The sequence below is a fragment of the Dermacentor albipictus genome, chromosome 3 (genome assembly GCF_038994185.2).
Source record: "Dermacentor albipictus isolate Rhodes 1998 colony chromosome 3, USDA_Dalb.pri_finalv2, whole genome shotgun sequence".
Classification (NCBI taxonomy): domain Eukaryota; kingdom Metazoa; phylum Arthropoda; class Arachnida; order Ixodida; family Ixodidae; genus Dermacentor; species Dermacentor albipictus.
This window is the reverse complement of record NC_091823.1, coordinates 179,784,369-179,801,059: the sequence shown is the minus strand read 5'-3', so window position 1 is coordinate 179,801,059 and position 16,691 is coordinate 179,784,369. Positions and strand designations below refer to the sequence as shown.

General features: G+C 48.6%; 1 protein-coding gene across 4 annotated transcripts in view; it reads left to right on the top strand.

The window, feature by feature from the left end:
- The window catches only part of LOC135916715 (spliceosome-associated protein CWC27 homolog), a 315,399-nt gene that overhangs the window by 272,823 nt on the left and 25,885 nt on the right, over nt 1-16,691 (top strand). The gene's annotated exons all lie outside the window — the stretch shown is intronic.

Sequence of the window (16,691 nt, the reverse complement as noted above, 5' to 3'; positions counted from 1 at the left end):
TTCCGGTTAGTAGGTAACGTGAGCAGAGGATTTGAGGGCAGGGTCGACAACGCAGCTTCACCTCCAGAAGCTGCAGTGCCTAGTATTCCGGCTGGGTGCGGGAGGCGATAGGCGGCAAAGAAAAGCGGCGGGGTTGGGGCGAACGAGACTGGTGGCGCCGAGGTGAGGGCGAGCGGCTGTAGCGAAGGTTCGGAGCGGGGACATCAGCGGTAGTAGGTTCACGGCGGGTGGCATAAGGTACAGAAGGTCCAAAGGTGCGGGAATAAGTGGGGGCGTAAGTCCGAGGAGGTGGTGGCCATCGGTTGCGGCAGTGACGGGTGACGTGGCTGATGCGACAGCAGTGGAAGCAGATAGGCCTGTCATCAGGTGTACGCCATTCGGACGGGTTGCGGCGAGATGTGGCAGAAAAGGACTGCCGGGGACGAGGAGGGCCGCTAGATAACTGGGGAACGCTGGGTCGAGACGTGGCACACACGGTGTTCGGACCCATGTTTTCAAATTCCTGTCTGACGACAGCCTGAATCATCGCAATGGTGGTTGCTGGCGGATCGGGAGGCGGCGTGGAGAAGGCTGGCAAACAGGCGGCCTCAAGTTCGCGGCGAACAACACGGGTTACGTCGTCACAGGTGGTGGTCTGACGTGGTCGACCCTCACATGTCGACGTAGCAGCAGTGTTGGGTAGGCGCGCAATGTGGTGTGAGATACGGCGGCTCTTGGCCTGTTCAAGGCGACGGCATTCTTTTATAATGGCGTCGATAGTCGACACGTTGCCGAAAACAAGCAAATTGAAAGCGTCGTCGGCGATGCCTTTTAGCACATGTGCGACTTTATCTGCTTCGGACATATGATCGTCAGCTTTACGGCATAGGGCCAAAACATCGAGGATGTAGGAAACGTATGGTTCTGTAGGTGACTGAACACGAGAGGCAAGAGCCTTTCTCGCGGCAGCCTTGCGCCCAATGGGGTCGCCGAAAAGTTCCCGTAGTTTTTCTTTGAAACTGTCCCAACTGCTTATTTCGTCATCATGTGTTTGGTGCCACACGCGTGGGGTGCCACCGAGATAAAAGGTGACATTGGCGAGCATAATCGTTGGGTCCCACCTGTTGTTAGCGCTGGCATGTTCATAGAGCTTGATGCAGTCGTCGACATCCTGTCCCTCCAGGCCAGAGAACACACCTGGGTCGCGATGCAAGGTTAACAAGCACGGTGCCATGTGCACATAGGTAAACATGAACACATCGCGCTCGATGACTGTGGAAACTTGCTGTCAAAACACTAGAGTTAGGAAGCATGGCAGCAGCAGTGAGCAAAGACCTTCGTCTTGTCTCTCACTTTAACACGAATTAAATGTCGAAAGCACAGCACATACGAAGGTCCTGGCACTCGGTGCATGCACTTTGTTCGCAGAGCAGATTGCTTTCAAGATACGGCGGCCACTCGCTGTGCTTCGCGCGTATGTGATGGCGTGCTTCCGCCCGCCTTCCTCCCTCACGCGCGAGATTGAGCCGTGATTGTCGGCTGACCCTCACGAGCTTCCACTCACAGGTACAGTGCACGGCGCGTGGTGATGATGTTATTGTGTTTGGACTTTATACAGAACATCACGATGACGGCAGAAATGCGCTTGGAGTGTCGATATAATTGCTATCGCCATAATGAACGAAATTCATAAACCTCAGTCACTGTGATAATGTTGAATTTGATGAAAAGCAGTGCTGTGGTGAAGTAAGGCGCTTCAGCTATAATTTGCATTGCAGGTTTCTGCAGAAAAAAAGTTTCTGTGTGTTAGTTTTCATAGTGGTGCTTCATACAAGCACGCAATAGTTGATGTGCATCAACTATTGCATGCACATCAGTGCCTGATAAATTTGTAATTTAATTTTTCCAGGAAATAAATGATGACAGTGTGGCAGTGCATGCGTTGCTGATGCCAAGAACTTTGCCAGCACGTCAACATGACGTTTCCAATCCATTGCTGCATTAGAAATGACAACTACCTTACGCTCACAAACAATCTCAATAGTATAAAGGGGTGGAAAGACACGCACATAGTGGAACACAAAGTTCCCGAAATAACAAGGAGCCACTTCCAACCATCGGGCTGCTAGTTGCGTCGATAAAAGAGGTTATCCCGTACAATGAAATGAGTAACTTGGCATGGCTCAATGAGTAGCCAAGTTTGCGCTGTGCAAGGAATGTGCCAAGGCCCACTGGCATCGTATGCACTTCAATTGGTACGGCTGGGTTGTAGTGTCGCAGTATGGGCACGTTGCAAGTGCTAGGCGGCGCCCTGTTTTTCCGACCCCTAGCGCCATCTGACGAATAGTTGCGCGAATGTGGTAGGATTACTCACGGCGTCAGCAGCCCGCGCTGCGTGTTTGGCGCCCTGTCAAACCGTAGCGATGGCGCGAAACAGCGTGCCAATTTTAATTTTAACCGGGTTTCGGGAATTACAAGATCTCCACAGCTTTTTTCGTGGAAAGAATTTAGAGAAAGGAAGTCGTCTATTGGAAGTGGGGCACGTCTACGACGTGAGGGAAGTGTTGAACTCGCACTGATCGGAAGTGACTGCTAGGTGTATTCCGCAAACGAAAAATAACGCACCAGCAAGATGCGTGAAGCTCAGCGTAAGTTACTTCGTTATCTACGGTGTGGACGCATGAAATTATAGGCGACATTAATTCTTGAAGATCAGCAACAGCAGACAAATGCTATCGGGGAGCTGCGATTGCCGTGCTGGCATCGCAGGGAAGTGCAAGGACGCCGTGGTAGTTTCCCTGTACATCAGTGGCGTAGCCAGAAATTTTGTTCGGGGGGGGGCTACGCCACTGGCCCAATATATATATATATATATATATATATATATATATATATATATATATATATATATATATATATGTAGCTGCATGTTGCAGCTCAGCCTCCTCCTTTAGGAGCACCCGAGCTTTAGCTCGGGTGCTCCTATTTAGGTACATGTAGAAGGGGAATTGGTTTTTCCCTGCAACCACTACACCAAATTTGAGGAGGTTTGTTGCATATAAAAGCAAAATTTTAATTCTAGTGACTACTGGCTTCGAATTTTTCATTTAGGTGGTCAATTATTTATTAAAAATTGGTCGAAATTGAAATTTTTCAGAAAACGAAACTATCAAGTTTAAAACTCCGTGACTCAACAATGAAAAATGATATCACAATTCTGTGAATTGCATCTAATAGTACATCTACAGCGGCCAAAATAGATATGTTACACGTGAATTTCAAAAAATTTAGTATTGAGGAAATACGGCTTTTGCAAAACCCTTGTACACAACGTAACCAATTCCCGTAAGATACACATTGACACAGCAAACTTGTCCGCTTTGACTGTTATAATAAATGCCGTTTACAGAACCATAATATCTGTTCTTCATGCATAGCTATTAGTTTGTAAACGTGGTGCTTCTATTTTTTTCAAACTTTCGAATTTTCCAAAATATTTTAAACAAAATTCAGGACCTAAATCGAAGTTCTGTTTCCAACAGACACTAGGATTTAACTTTCTCTCTCAAATGCAACCAATTTCAATAAAAGCGATTAGCAGGATTATCTCAGAAAAGCGTTTCTGCGTTTTACAAGTATCTGAATAGGCCGCGTCGGATTGGGCCCGAGCTAAAGCTTCCTCCTAAACAATTTATCGAGGGATCAAATACATGAATAATAACTGCATTGTCATTGCCAAAGATGCCGCAAACGAACTCTTGAAAGCTACGCACTGTAAATACAAGTAAAATAGGTATTTTTTCATAAAATATTATACTCGTATGTGCCAAAAATTGTGCCCAACATAACTGACGTCAATGCTTCCATGTTTTTTGTCTATTTATTAAGTAAAGAAAATATCACACGAACTTTAGAACTATATCAGTTCGAAACCAAGAAAGCAGTGCATGCCGCTGATATGAAAAATTGAAAGGCAATGAACTGAACAAGTTGAGGACAAACATGTTAATGAAACTTTGTCATTCAAGAACCGTGCTTACATTCTTGTATATATGCAATGGCCAGTGAAAAATCTCAATGACGCTGTCGTTTGTTCCAATGTATTACGCAGGAGTAGCTGTCCCTTGTCGTGTATCGTGAGTAATTGCACCGAAGTTATAGTCGCGACAGAGAGCACGTATAAAAAGCAGGAGTTCTGCAAGATATATGAGGGCAAGTCAAATGAATGAGCCAACAACGGGGTACTTTATTTAAAAGTAGTCTTCATGAGAATTTAGACATTTGTCCTATTGACTAACGAGTTGCGTGATTCCCGTCGCATAAAACTCCTTGGGTTGCTGCTTCAAAAAGTCTGTATCTGGTTCCCTTGAGCTGTTTTTTCGGTTGCCCCAAAATGTAGAAGTCGCAAGGTGACAGGTCTGAGCTATATAGCGGATGTTACAGTGTTTCCCACTTGAACTTTGCCAGTTTTGTATTAACCACATAAGCGACGTGGGGACAGGCATTGTCATGGAACAATATGACCCCATTCGTCAATTTTCCACGTTGTTCATTCTTGATTGCAATACGCTGCCGTTCTGGCGTTTCACAATATCGGAAAAAATTGATAGCCTCTCAAGATTTAGCCAATTCTATCAGTAATGGACCCTGTCGATCGAAAAAAAAGTCAACACCTTTCCAGCGGAAATGATGGCCTTTACTTTCTTTGGGCATGGTAAATTCGAATGTTTCCACTGTAAGCTTTGCCGTCGTGTTTCAGGCTCGTAGTATATAGTGGCACCAAGGTTCGTCCCCGATCACAGTTGCAAAAAAGAAGTCGTCATGCTCATTGTGATACCCGATCAGATGAGTCAAGGCAGCGCGAAACTTCTCCGTCTTCTCGTGATAGATAAAAATCTTGGGGATCCATTGCGCACCAAAGAGCCGATAACCGAGAAGCTCATGAATTATGGCGTGAACCGAACCGTTACTGATGTTCAGACGGTCTGCCAGTTCATCGATGCTTATCCTCCGTTCTTGTTTCAGCAGCTCATGAACCTTTGAAATTGTGTGGGGGGTGATTGCACGATGGTTTTGGCCCGGTCTTGCAATGTCTTTGCAACGTCCTTTGAACCGTTTGCTCCAACGCTTCACAGTGGTAAATGAAATGCAGTGTTCAACGTACACGGCAGTCATATGGTGATTACTTTCTGTTTTGAAAATACCTTCAGCTGTCAAAAACTTCGCGACACCGAGCTGTTCAACTTTTGAAGTGTCCATTATGTGACGCAACCATAGTCAACCCAGTGTATGAGAGCATTAAAGAACATTTCTCTTCACACCTGCGTGTCACTTTTGTAAATGAGACATGCCGTTCTCCTGCGCGCATGCCTCGCAGATAATGAACCGAACCATTATTGCGCGGTTAGGGTAGGCTCATTTTCATTTGACTGGCCCTCGTACATTAGAAATTCAAAGATACAATGGGATATTAAAATGCGAAAATACGGCTTGATAAAGGACAAAAAAGTGTCACTGAAAACAAAGTTCACTGCATGTATACACAAAACCTCGCAACAAGATATTTAAGTATACGTATAAGTCTCCAATGAGTCTATGTATGTAAGAAGAAGTAACTGTATATAATGCGTCAAACAAGGCAAATAAACATGTTGCACAATCATAGATTCACAGAATCCTAGATTCCGCCCCCATTCCATCCACTCCCCCCGATGTATTGCGCGCGACGGAAGGCGCTGCGCTTGCTCCCCGCTTTTCTCCTTTGCGCACACAAGACTGAGCCACCACCGTCGGCTCACCCATTCCACCTCCCCTCCTACGCTTTCACTCGCACATACAGCATGCAGCGCGTGGACACGATGTTATCACCCTTGGACTTTATACTAAACATGAGGGCGACGGCGACGGCAGGAATGCGCCTGGAGTGTCCATATAATTACTTTCGCAATAATACAATAAACGTATCCGGCAACTGAAGCGTCCCGTCGCCCATTACTTTCCGCAAAAGAAGTATCAAAATCGAACTTTCACCATGCGACAATTCGCTGCGCCACAGCAATGTATTTTTTTCTGTGAGGCGTATAGGAAAAGAAAAACGCATAGGAAAGTATGTTGGTCAGAATCTAATGCCTACTTCGGGCACCTAATGGGGCTACGGAAGGAATACCGAAGAAAACATGAGACGCTTGGTCCATTGAGAACCATACGCATACTGCTCAGTATCCTACAGCGGCGAAACAAGACTTTTCGGAAAGGTTCCGCTCAAGGAATGCGGTGCAATCCTTCGAGTCCCCACAGTGATGGCGGCGAGCGACCATTGTGTTTTTTTTCTCGTCTGCTAGCCAGAAAGCGTCCAAAACCCTGTCCGGTGAAAATCCACTCGGCCAGAGCAAACCGAACGCGCACCGAAGTGCACCGCACGGTGTTCGGGGCCATACGAGAAAAACGTATATTGCGCTCTGGCTGGCTCTGGCAGCGCGCGGGTAGGGTAGGGAGAAAAAAAAATTGAAGAGGCTCAAGGTGTCCTCGCGAATAAAAGTCAAAGTAGAAAAAATAAATAAGAACGTAGTTACTTTGGCTGGCTTTAGTGTCTTGACATGGATGTTCTGGCGTAGGTTAAAAAAAATGTTGATATTTTTTTATGTGATATGACGGCACAAATGAACCACCCCAGCGCTTCGTCTCATTGGACCTCGCTCCCTGCTTTGTCAACTCGTCTGCTAGTGTGTTGATTTGACTTGTCTCGTTGTATGTTCAGATCTAAGACTTTAGAAAAGTCAGTAGACCTTTGGCGTAAAATGTTTATAACAACATTAAACTCGCAAAGTTCCGCAATTGAAAATCTAAAGCACAACTTTGGAAATGTCAATGCAGCTTTCACATCAACAGCTTATGAGATTTATACCCATAAAGTTTCGCAATCGATATCCATGCGCTCCATAGATTCCGTGGCGTCAGTGAGATGCCGCAGCGAGCCCGCTCACCATCAAAGCGCCCTTGAAGCTTTGTGCTCGGATGGGACTGCTTGGCGTTATGCGATTCCCGGTGTATGGGCGTTGCCACGAAATCCAGCCCGAGTTTGCAATCTTCGCGGTTAAATGTCTTTTTGAGCGTCAAAAAGACATTCTAGACAAAATCCAGAGTGATTTCCGGCGCCGGGGGTCGCTTTGGTCGGCGGTGCATGGACAGCACGAAAAAATTTCGGGGGGGGGCTGAAGCCCCATAAGCCCCCCCCCTGGCTACGCCCCTGCTGTACATACAGGATGGCAAATACGAATCCAAAACATCTCTTCCAAGAACGTGGGGCGTACGAACGACTCGTAAGACCTACCCGAGGTATTCTAACGTTGCTCTCCCCAAAAACAATAAAAGGGGAGGAGCTTACCAGTTGTGTTAGACTACGCTGGGAAAATATTTTCGCCCAATTTACTGGAAGTGCGATACTTTTATGTTGCGATTATCCAGTGCGTGCAAAGAAGGTTCCAATAGACTACGCCGTGAAAAATTTTGGTGATCTCAACTGCCCCTTAGTTAATATGCTGGGCGCAGAAGCGTGTATGCCAGCTCAAACAGCTGCAACCCCTCCTCAAATCTCTCAGCAAGCCCTAGCGCTCTTTGAATGGGAGAGGATTGGGAAAGAGTTCCACTGCTTTACTGAGGTACAGTGTGGGAACAAATTACTTTGTTTGCTGCATATCCTCGTACGCACTGCAGGTGTCCCGTTCCTGCCATCATTGCTGTAAAAGCAAAGAATTCAGCGTTAACGCGCTTGGCATAACGCCGGAACACAAAACAGCTTATGCTGTCGGACGAGCGCTATCCAGTGTTGACGCCGTTCTGCTTCGTACGGTCGACTTGGAAACCTGTAAAACTTTGTTCCTCGTGAGTTGGTGTACGTGCTGTTGCAGCACACTACGCAGCAGCTTGTATTGCACTTCGCCATTGCTCAGAAAAGGCAACAGCTACGCGTGAAACAATGCCCATACAGGCTTTCCGAACGCAAGCGGGCCGGTCGTATCCTGCCAGTTCCGCGCTCGCCGCCGCGAGGGGCGCTCTTGTAGGCGCGGGAACTACGTTCGCAACCTGCCTATAGGCAGAGACATGAGGAGACAGCGTAAGGTCACATGCAAGAAACCAGGAGGATAGGTCGTTGGCAGCACTTAAGAGTTGCGATAGAGGTCAAGTTGTTGCGTATACCCTGCTGTAGTATACACGCTAGATGAGGATCCAGGCGTTTGCACTTTATGAAACGTAAGCGTCGACGCGCGATGCCAAGACGAACCTTGTTCCCCTCTTCTTCAGTCCCCTTGCTGTGCCACACCATGTGGCATTACCCCCTCTTAAACAAAATAAAAATAAAGGAAAGCATACGTAGGCTTGACGTGAGAGCGCCGAGGTGGCCTGGCACGAACACATACGCCATAGTCACAATCACTGTGTTGTGCGATATAGTCAAAAGGCACTGTGGGACGAGCAGCAACAAAAACTAACCTAAGCAACTGAAAACGTCAAATATTGGGGGCTATAGTACAGTTTGAACCACACAACATGCACAATGTCAGATTGCGGTTGCTGAATTCGGGGAGGCTGGCTTACGTCAGGAAGGACTTCGTAATTCAAGTCACTAATTCACTGCAACACTCTGTAAGGTCTGAAGTAGCGACTCAAAAGCTTCTGGGATAGTCCTTTTTGGCGCACGGGAGTCCAGACCAAAACTTTATTACCAGGTTGGAACTCGACTTGTCGATGGCAGAGATGGTAATGGTGCGCATCGGTGCTCTGTTGTTTCTTTATGTGCACTCTGGCAAGCTGACGGGCTTCCTCCACGCATTGCATGAAAAGTTCGACATCTTGGGCAAGGTCGAGATCGATGTTGTCTCACGGCAGCATTGCTTCTAACATAGTCTGCACTTCACGGCCATAAACGAGGAAAAACGGCGTGAAGCGTGTTCTTTCCTGCGTAGCAGTGTTATAGACAAATGTTACATAAGGGAGTATCTCATCCCACGTATTGTGCTGTACATCTACGTACATAGACAGCATGTCAGTCATCGTTTTGTTCAGTCGTTCGGCCAAGCCGTTTTGTCTGCGGATGATAGGCAGTTGTCCTTTGATGGGTCATGCAGCTGAGTTTAAAAACCTCTTCAATGAACTGTGCTGCAAAGGCTTTGCCTCAATCTGTGATGACGTGTGATGGAGTGCCATGCCATAGGACAATGCTCTGTATGAAAAACTGGGCAACCTCGGAATTTGGCCAGCGCCCCCACGACGCCAAGACACTCTTTCTTTATGGTGGTGTAGTTGGTCTCTGCACGTGACAGTGTGCGACTTGCGTAGGCGGGCACTCTTTCAATACCTTCTTGTCGTTGTACAAGCACCGCACCAAGACCAATGTACTGGCATCTGTATGAACTTCCGGGTTCGCCTCCTCGTCAAAGTGGGCCAAAACTGGTGCTGACATCAGATACTGTTGAAGCTTAGTGAAAGCAGTCTGTTGCTTTGAGGCCCAGACAAACGACACATCGTCCCTCGTGAGGCGAGTCAGCAGCTCCGCCATCTTCAAAAAATTTTTGATGAAACGCCGGTACTATGCGCAAAAGTCCAGGAAGGGTCGGACACTTTTCTTGTCGGTCGGTGTTGGAAACGTGGCTACAGCGACAGTTCTCACAGGAATGGGGCTAACGCCTTCCGCGCTGATCACGTGTGCCAGAAACATCAGCTCCTTTTAACCGAAATGACACTTCTGAGGCTTAAGGCTGAGGTTAGCCGATTGGATGGATTCGAGAACTTGCTGCAGTCATTTCAGGTGGTTGTCAAATGTCACCGAAAAAACAACCACATCGTTGAGGTAGACGAGGCAGCTTTGCCACTTCAGACCAACGAGAACGGTGTCCATCATTTGCTGGAAAGTTGCTGGTGCTGAACAGAAACCGAAAGGAAGTGCTCTGAATTTGTAAAAGCCACCTGGAGTGACGAAAGCAGTTTTTTCGCGGCCTCGTTCATCTACTTCAATTTGCCAGTAACTGCTCTTTAGATTGAGAGACGAAAAATACTTAGCTCGCCGCAACCTGTGTAAAGAGTCATCGAAATGTGGTAGTGCGTACACGTCTTTCTTGGTAATATCGTTGAGGCATTGATAATCAACACAGAAACAAAGTGTTCCGTCTTTTTTCTTGACGAGAATGACCGGGGAGGACCACGGACTGTGCGAAGGCTGAATGACACCATCACCTAGCGTCTCCTTGACTTGGGCTTGAATTGCCTTACATTCTTTCGGTGAGACATGATAAGGCTGTTTGATGGGGCATGCGTCGGAAGATGTCGTTATTCGGTGCTCCGTGATTGGCGTTTGCCCAGGAGTTCCTGCAGTGTACTCTTTTGGTCGTCCATAAGCTCAAAGTTTACATCGATGCCTTTGAGCGAACTGTCATCTGTGTCCATTTCAGAAGTAAAGCACTCGACAATGTCCGTTGATGGTTCGGCGCAGGCAACAGCAGTGCCACGAAAAATATGCCGATGCTCAAAGGTAAAGTTGGTAACTAGGATCGCTGTCTGGCTATCGCGAAGTTCCACAAGGCTTCGCGCTACACAAATACCTTGGGTCAGCAACATAGAAATATTGCCTTCTACAATGGCTTCACCGTCTTGTAGCTCGTCGGACTTGACTGGAACCAGAACACACACATGCGGCGGTATGGTGATGCTGTCGTCCGAAACACGAAGTGCGGATCTGTGTCCAATGGCGTTAGTCTGTGTTGTTGCCCTTTGTGTCGAGAAAGTGATGCAGCACTGCGGAGGTCAATAATGGCGCCATATTCCCAGAGAAAGTCCATGCCAAAAGTTAAATTGTGGAAACACCCGCGTAGAACCAGAAAAGTGGCAAGAAAAGCAGCACTGCGAATTTCTACTCTGGCCGTGCATAAGCCAAGCGGCGTGACGACGTGGCCAGCTGCCATACGAACTGGTGCCCCATTCCAGGGCAACGTAACTTTTTGCAGAACGCTCGCCAGTTTGCCACTAAGAATGGAGTAACCGGCGCTGGTATCTACAAGTGCACTCATTTTTCTGCCGTCGATCAACACAGGTATATCCAGTGAAATCTTGTTTATGGGAACTGGTTCTGGCGTCATCGTGTTTTCGTTGTTCTGCAGTTGGCATGATACAAGGTCTTCAGCGCATCGAGTATTAGCGGCCCCGCTTCGGAAGGTCACTGACGTCAGTTTTCTCAGCGTGGACTTGGTGATCTCCCTTGCGTTGTCCTTGAGGTGGTATCACGAGCGGGGAAATATCGCTGCGGTGAAGGTGAGCGTGACTGCCTCTGCGATGCGCCCGGCCTGGGCTGCTGTTCGAGGAATTCTGCGATGTCGGGAGGCCTTTGGCCGAACCTAGGTCGAGGCAAATCAATAAAAAAAACCCGCAGTTCGAGTCGTCGGTAGGGGCACTCTCGATACACATGACAAGCTTCGCTGCAGTGGTAGCACAGTGGTCATCAGTCGGGTACTTGCCAAACCTCTGATTTCCTCACGGGTGTTTGGCGGTCGTCGAAGTACGGTAGCGGAGTTGTCGGAGCGGCTTGCGCCGATTGCAACGCAACTGCCGACGCAACATAAGTCAAGTAGAGGCGAAAGCTTCGGTGGGCTCAGTAATGTTTCTGCGTATGTCTTGCGCCGGAGCTCGCTTGGCAGAGGTGGTGCTTCACTGCTGGAAAGAGGTGCCTGCAGTGCCTGCTGTACTTCATTGCGTACGACGCTGGCAAGGGCGATGACTGGAGGTGGCGACGAACCGTGGCGCTTCTGCAGCTCGTTGCGAACCACTGAGCAAATCAGCTTGCAAAGCAAGGCGACATCGCACCCGAAGCCTACTGGCGCATCCGGAGTGCAGGTGGCATTTACTTGTCGGTTCTGCATGTTTGACTGTTGCTGAAGCGTCTTCTCCATCACGGTGGCTTCGGTGAGGAATTCTGCAACAGTCTTGGGCGTATTCTGAAGAAGACCGCCAAAGAGCTGAGCTGTTCCTTTACGCCTCTCGTCAGATGACGCACCTTCTTCTCTTCCAGCATGCTGGGATTGCCATGCTGAAAGAGACGCGTCATGTCCTCCACATACATTGTGATGCTCTCGTTGGGCTTTTGAACGCATGGCTTGCTCCGCTTTTTCCCGGTCATCGGTGCTGGACTAAGTCTCCAGTAGCTTGCACTGGAACTCAGGCCAGGATGACAGGGCACTTTCGCATTTCATAAACCACGGGCAAGCACCATCCTGGAGGCTGAAGTAGACGTTCCTGAGTTTGGCGTTGTTGTCTCACTGGTTAAACGCAGCCACGCGCTCGAACTCCACCAGCCAGTCTTTCACGTCTTCAAATTTGTCGCCATGAAAAGCCGTCGGCACTTGGGGTTTAGCAGCGTTACGTAAGTCGGTGTCACCCTTTCCGTAGAAGTCGCAGTGGTCGCAGTCATCACTTTTTCCTGGAGGTTGTGTTGATCAAGGATATCAACACTTGCCTAAAGCGAAAAAGATGCATGCTCCATTTTAGGCTGCGCAAGATATTGTTCATCATTCGTTCAAATGTTGCAGGCGCATTGCATAGTCCAAATGGCATCACGTTAAATTCGTATAAACAGTCTGGAGTAATGAATGTGGTTTTACAGCGTTAAACTGCTGACTTCAAGACCTGCCGGTAGTCTGAGTGCAACTCCAACAAAGAGAAGGATTCAGCGCCTTGGAAGCTGTCCAGAGTGTTTGCAGTGCGCAGTAGAAGGCACACGTCATTTCGTGTTATCTTATTAAGACAATGATAGTTAATGCAGAATGATATGGAACTTTTTTTGTGACGAGTACTGTGAGGCTTGGGCTGAACGCAGGAAGACTCGCATAGTAGGGAAACGGTTTAATGTGGGTTAAGGTTACATTTAACACACTCCAGTGGCAATGGCTTGACTGACTCGCCCATCGCGGGCAAACAGCAAAAACAAGCGAGGCTCCCGGAAACGGAAGCAGGACAAGGTAGGTGACGATGTCGGTGCGGCTACTTGTTGCGCAGGTCACGTTGCGCCATCTGTAGCAGCCCACACCAACTGGGTCAAACATCATCACGTCACTCACATTCCACCCCCGTCCTTATGACCAAGTCCCTTGGTCTAACTTGGCGTCCATATAGTAACTCTAGCACGAAGTCTCGCAAGTGACGGGGAAGGTGGCGCACACGCTGTTGGCGCTGAGGCTGTGTTTGGTGGATGGCAGTTTCATCATCAGGGACTGTAGTGGCGGATGTTTCCCCTTCAAGGCTGGACGAAAGGTGTGCCACAGGAGATGACGGAGGCACATACAACTTAATTTTCGAAACATGGACAGTTCTTGGCTGGTTAAGCAGGCGAGCTGTCATTCCTGACACACGCAAAGCCTTGAATGTGGATGCAGTCAACTGCTCAATGAGACGGTAGAGCCCTTTGAAGCGCGGTGCCATTTTCTCGTGGGGCGCTGGCGCTTGACGTTTGATCCGTACTAGGTCACCTACTGTGAAGCTATGAGAGCGATGGGTACTATGATAGTGGCGTTTGCGGGAGGCTTGAGCTGCTTCTGAATTTGCAGATGCCTCTGAACGTTGCGCTGTTACATCAAGGACGCGCTCAACAAGGCCGGTTTGTCGGAGCGACCGTTGTTGCTGGAGAGGAACCTTAGGCACGTAGCTGAAGAGTAACTGGAATGCCGAAAAGCTGGTACTCGAATTCACCGAAGTATTAACCGCAAACGCTGCCTCATGGAGCTTTGCAGGCCATGATAAAGGTTCCAAAGCACATATTTTCCGTAATACTGTAGGTAATGTTCCATTGCTTCGTTCAACGAGGCCATTCCCTTCAGGTCGGTAGGCTGTTATGCATGAACCGCTTGAACTCTGTCGACTCAAAGGCCGACCCATGGTCTGTGAGACAGTGGTCAGGTGCACCATAGCAATGAAATACTTTAGGCAAAGTCTGAATAACTTCGCGTGCCGAGGTTGAGAGAACGGCTCCTGGAGCAATAAAGCGAGTTGCAAAATCAATCACGTTCAGTATGTACCGTGATGAGTTGCTGGGAGGCATAGTTATGTGGTCGATAGCAATGCTCGAGAATGGAACATCTGAAGTTGGCATTTTGCCAAGAAAACCAACACTTCTTGAGGTTGGACGGTTATACTGCTGCCAGCATTGGCACGATTACACGTAGCTCTTGACTGCCTTTTCCAAAGCTAGCCACCAGTAGCGGTCTTGCACTTTGTGTAAAGTCCGCTTGACGTCGAAGTGACCTGCACCATCATGTAGTGCCTGGAGAATGGCGGGACGCAATGACGATGGCGCTACAACAGCATATGTTCCTGAAGGCGTCTGATGGTATAGCACGTCGATTAGGTTGAACTTGGCCGGGGCATCTCCATTAGCAAGGTTTTGAAGAATTGCACTGCATTCGGGGTCTTTTTCTGGAGCGGTAACCAGCGCTTGGGCGGAGTGTGTGACTGCACACGAAAGTCGAGACAAATGGTCAGCTACAACATTCTGCCGTCCAGGCAAATGTCTCACCGAGAAGTCAAATTCAACCAGGTCCATGAGCATGGAAGTAAATCTGCGAGATGGTTTCACACACTTCGTGAAGCAAGCAACAGTCCAGTTATCTGTAACTAGGACGAACTTGATTCCGATTAGATACTGACGAAATTTCACTGTTATTGCCCAATGTACTGCGATGCCTTCCCACACGTTACTGTGAAGCTTGCGTTCGTCTAGCGTGAGGGATCGGCTAGCATAGGCAATAACACGTTCTTTGCCATCCTGAAATTGTGACAACACTGCTCCTATGGCTTCACCAGAAGCATCAGTGGTTACTGTTGTTGCTGCATATTGATTGAAATGAGCAAGTAGGGGTGGCTTTGTAAGGGCTGAGCGAATAGCTTGGAAGGCACTTTCGCATTCTGAGGAGCACAGAAATGTGGACGACTTGACAAGAGCTTGAAGAGGGGCTACCACTTTGGCGAAGCCCTTGATGAATCGACGGTAAAAGCTGGCTGTCTGTATCCAGGAAAGGACTTCCTTTAGGTTTCGGGCAGTTGCGATACGGTACATGGCAGCTGCTCTTTCTGGATCCGGGCGATGGCCTTCGCTTGAAATGATGAACCCAAGAAATTTGATGCAAGTGAGACCGAAGGAACATTTCTCAAGTGAGGCCTTAAGTCCACTGGTGTGCAGCAACTGGAGGGCCTCTTCCATCAAGTCTGCAAATGTGGCGAATGACTCTGCATAGATAAGGAGGTCATCGAGATATACTCGTATGCCGCATTTATCCGGGCGAGGCTGAAGGTCTTGGAATACCAGTTGCATGGCTCGCTGAAATGTGGACGGCGCATTCTTGAATCCGAATGGCATTCGGGTCCACATGTAAGTTCCGTGGTGGGTGATGAATGCGGTTTTCTCATAGTCCTGGGGTCTCAAGCTGACTTGCCAGTAGGCGCACTTAATGTCCATTGTGGCGAAGTAGGCGCAGCCAGCGATGTCCTGAATGATGTCATCCACCAGAGGTAGGGGGTGCACAACCTTGATTGTACGTTCATTAAGTGGAATGTAATTCACACACAAGCGTTTCTTTCCACTGCGAGACACCACAACGACTGGGAATGCCCACGGGCCAGATGCAGGGAGGATGATATTTTGAGCAAGAAGCTTTTTAATTTGCCTTTCGAGAAATTGCCTGTCTTCTAGCTTATATCTGTAAGGGCTGCGGCTGTACGGCACAGTATTGGGCAGCAAATCAATGCGATGTTGAGTGTCAGTAAAATGACCAATGTCATCTTCATGGCGAGAAAAGACGGCATTGTTCTTGGCCAGTATGTCAGCAATGACAGACTGCTGTTCAGGGGAGAGCTGGCTGCCTAGGCTGGCTGGTGGGAGTTCGGGGTGAATGGTCACAGGCACCGTAGTGCAGACTTTAGTGTGGCAGTGCTGCTTTCCAGCGGCACTGTCTTCGTCGCCAAAACTTGCCAGGGAGGCTCTTCTGGCGAAGGTAAGGGTTCTCATTTTGGCAGTCTTGTGACGTTGCTTCTGCCGGCACAAAAAGTTTTGAGCGGGCTAAAATGACGGCATTGGCCATTCGCGGGACCAGACGCTGAGTGGCTAGAAGCGTTACACCCGTGGCTGGATGTTGTAGCTGAGTGGGCTCTGGTGGCTGGAAGATCAAGCGGGCTCGCGCTACCAAAAACCAGTCTTCACCCAAAATGAGGGGTAGGACGTTGTTCTCCAAAACTGCTGCCTCAACCAAACCAGTGATAGGGCCAATAGTTATCTTAAGGAGGGCGGACTCAACTGGTAGCCCTGTACCACCTCCAACGACGGCGAGAGGGAAATTAGTCCATGGCAAGATCATTGCGGAAGGTAGGATGGCTTTAGAAATCAATGTCACGTTCGAGCCAGAGTCCGGATATGCTTCATGTTCTCCGACTCCTGCAATGGCCGCCGTGAAAAATGGACATTGATGTTGGGAGCCTTCAAGTTTTTCAGGCATACTGTGAAAAGCCCGTGGCTGTTGGGCATGAGGGACGGTTGACGGTGGTGCCCTGTTACTACGCGAGGGACATGCCGACGCCAAATGCCCTGACTATGCAGTTGTAACAGGTTGCTTGTGCGATGTCTTGGCCGCTCCGGAATGCTGGAGCCCTATACTGTGCAGAAATGGCTTCGTATCTTCGTTCCT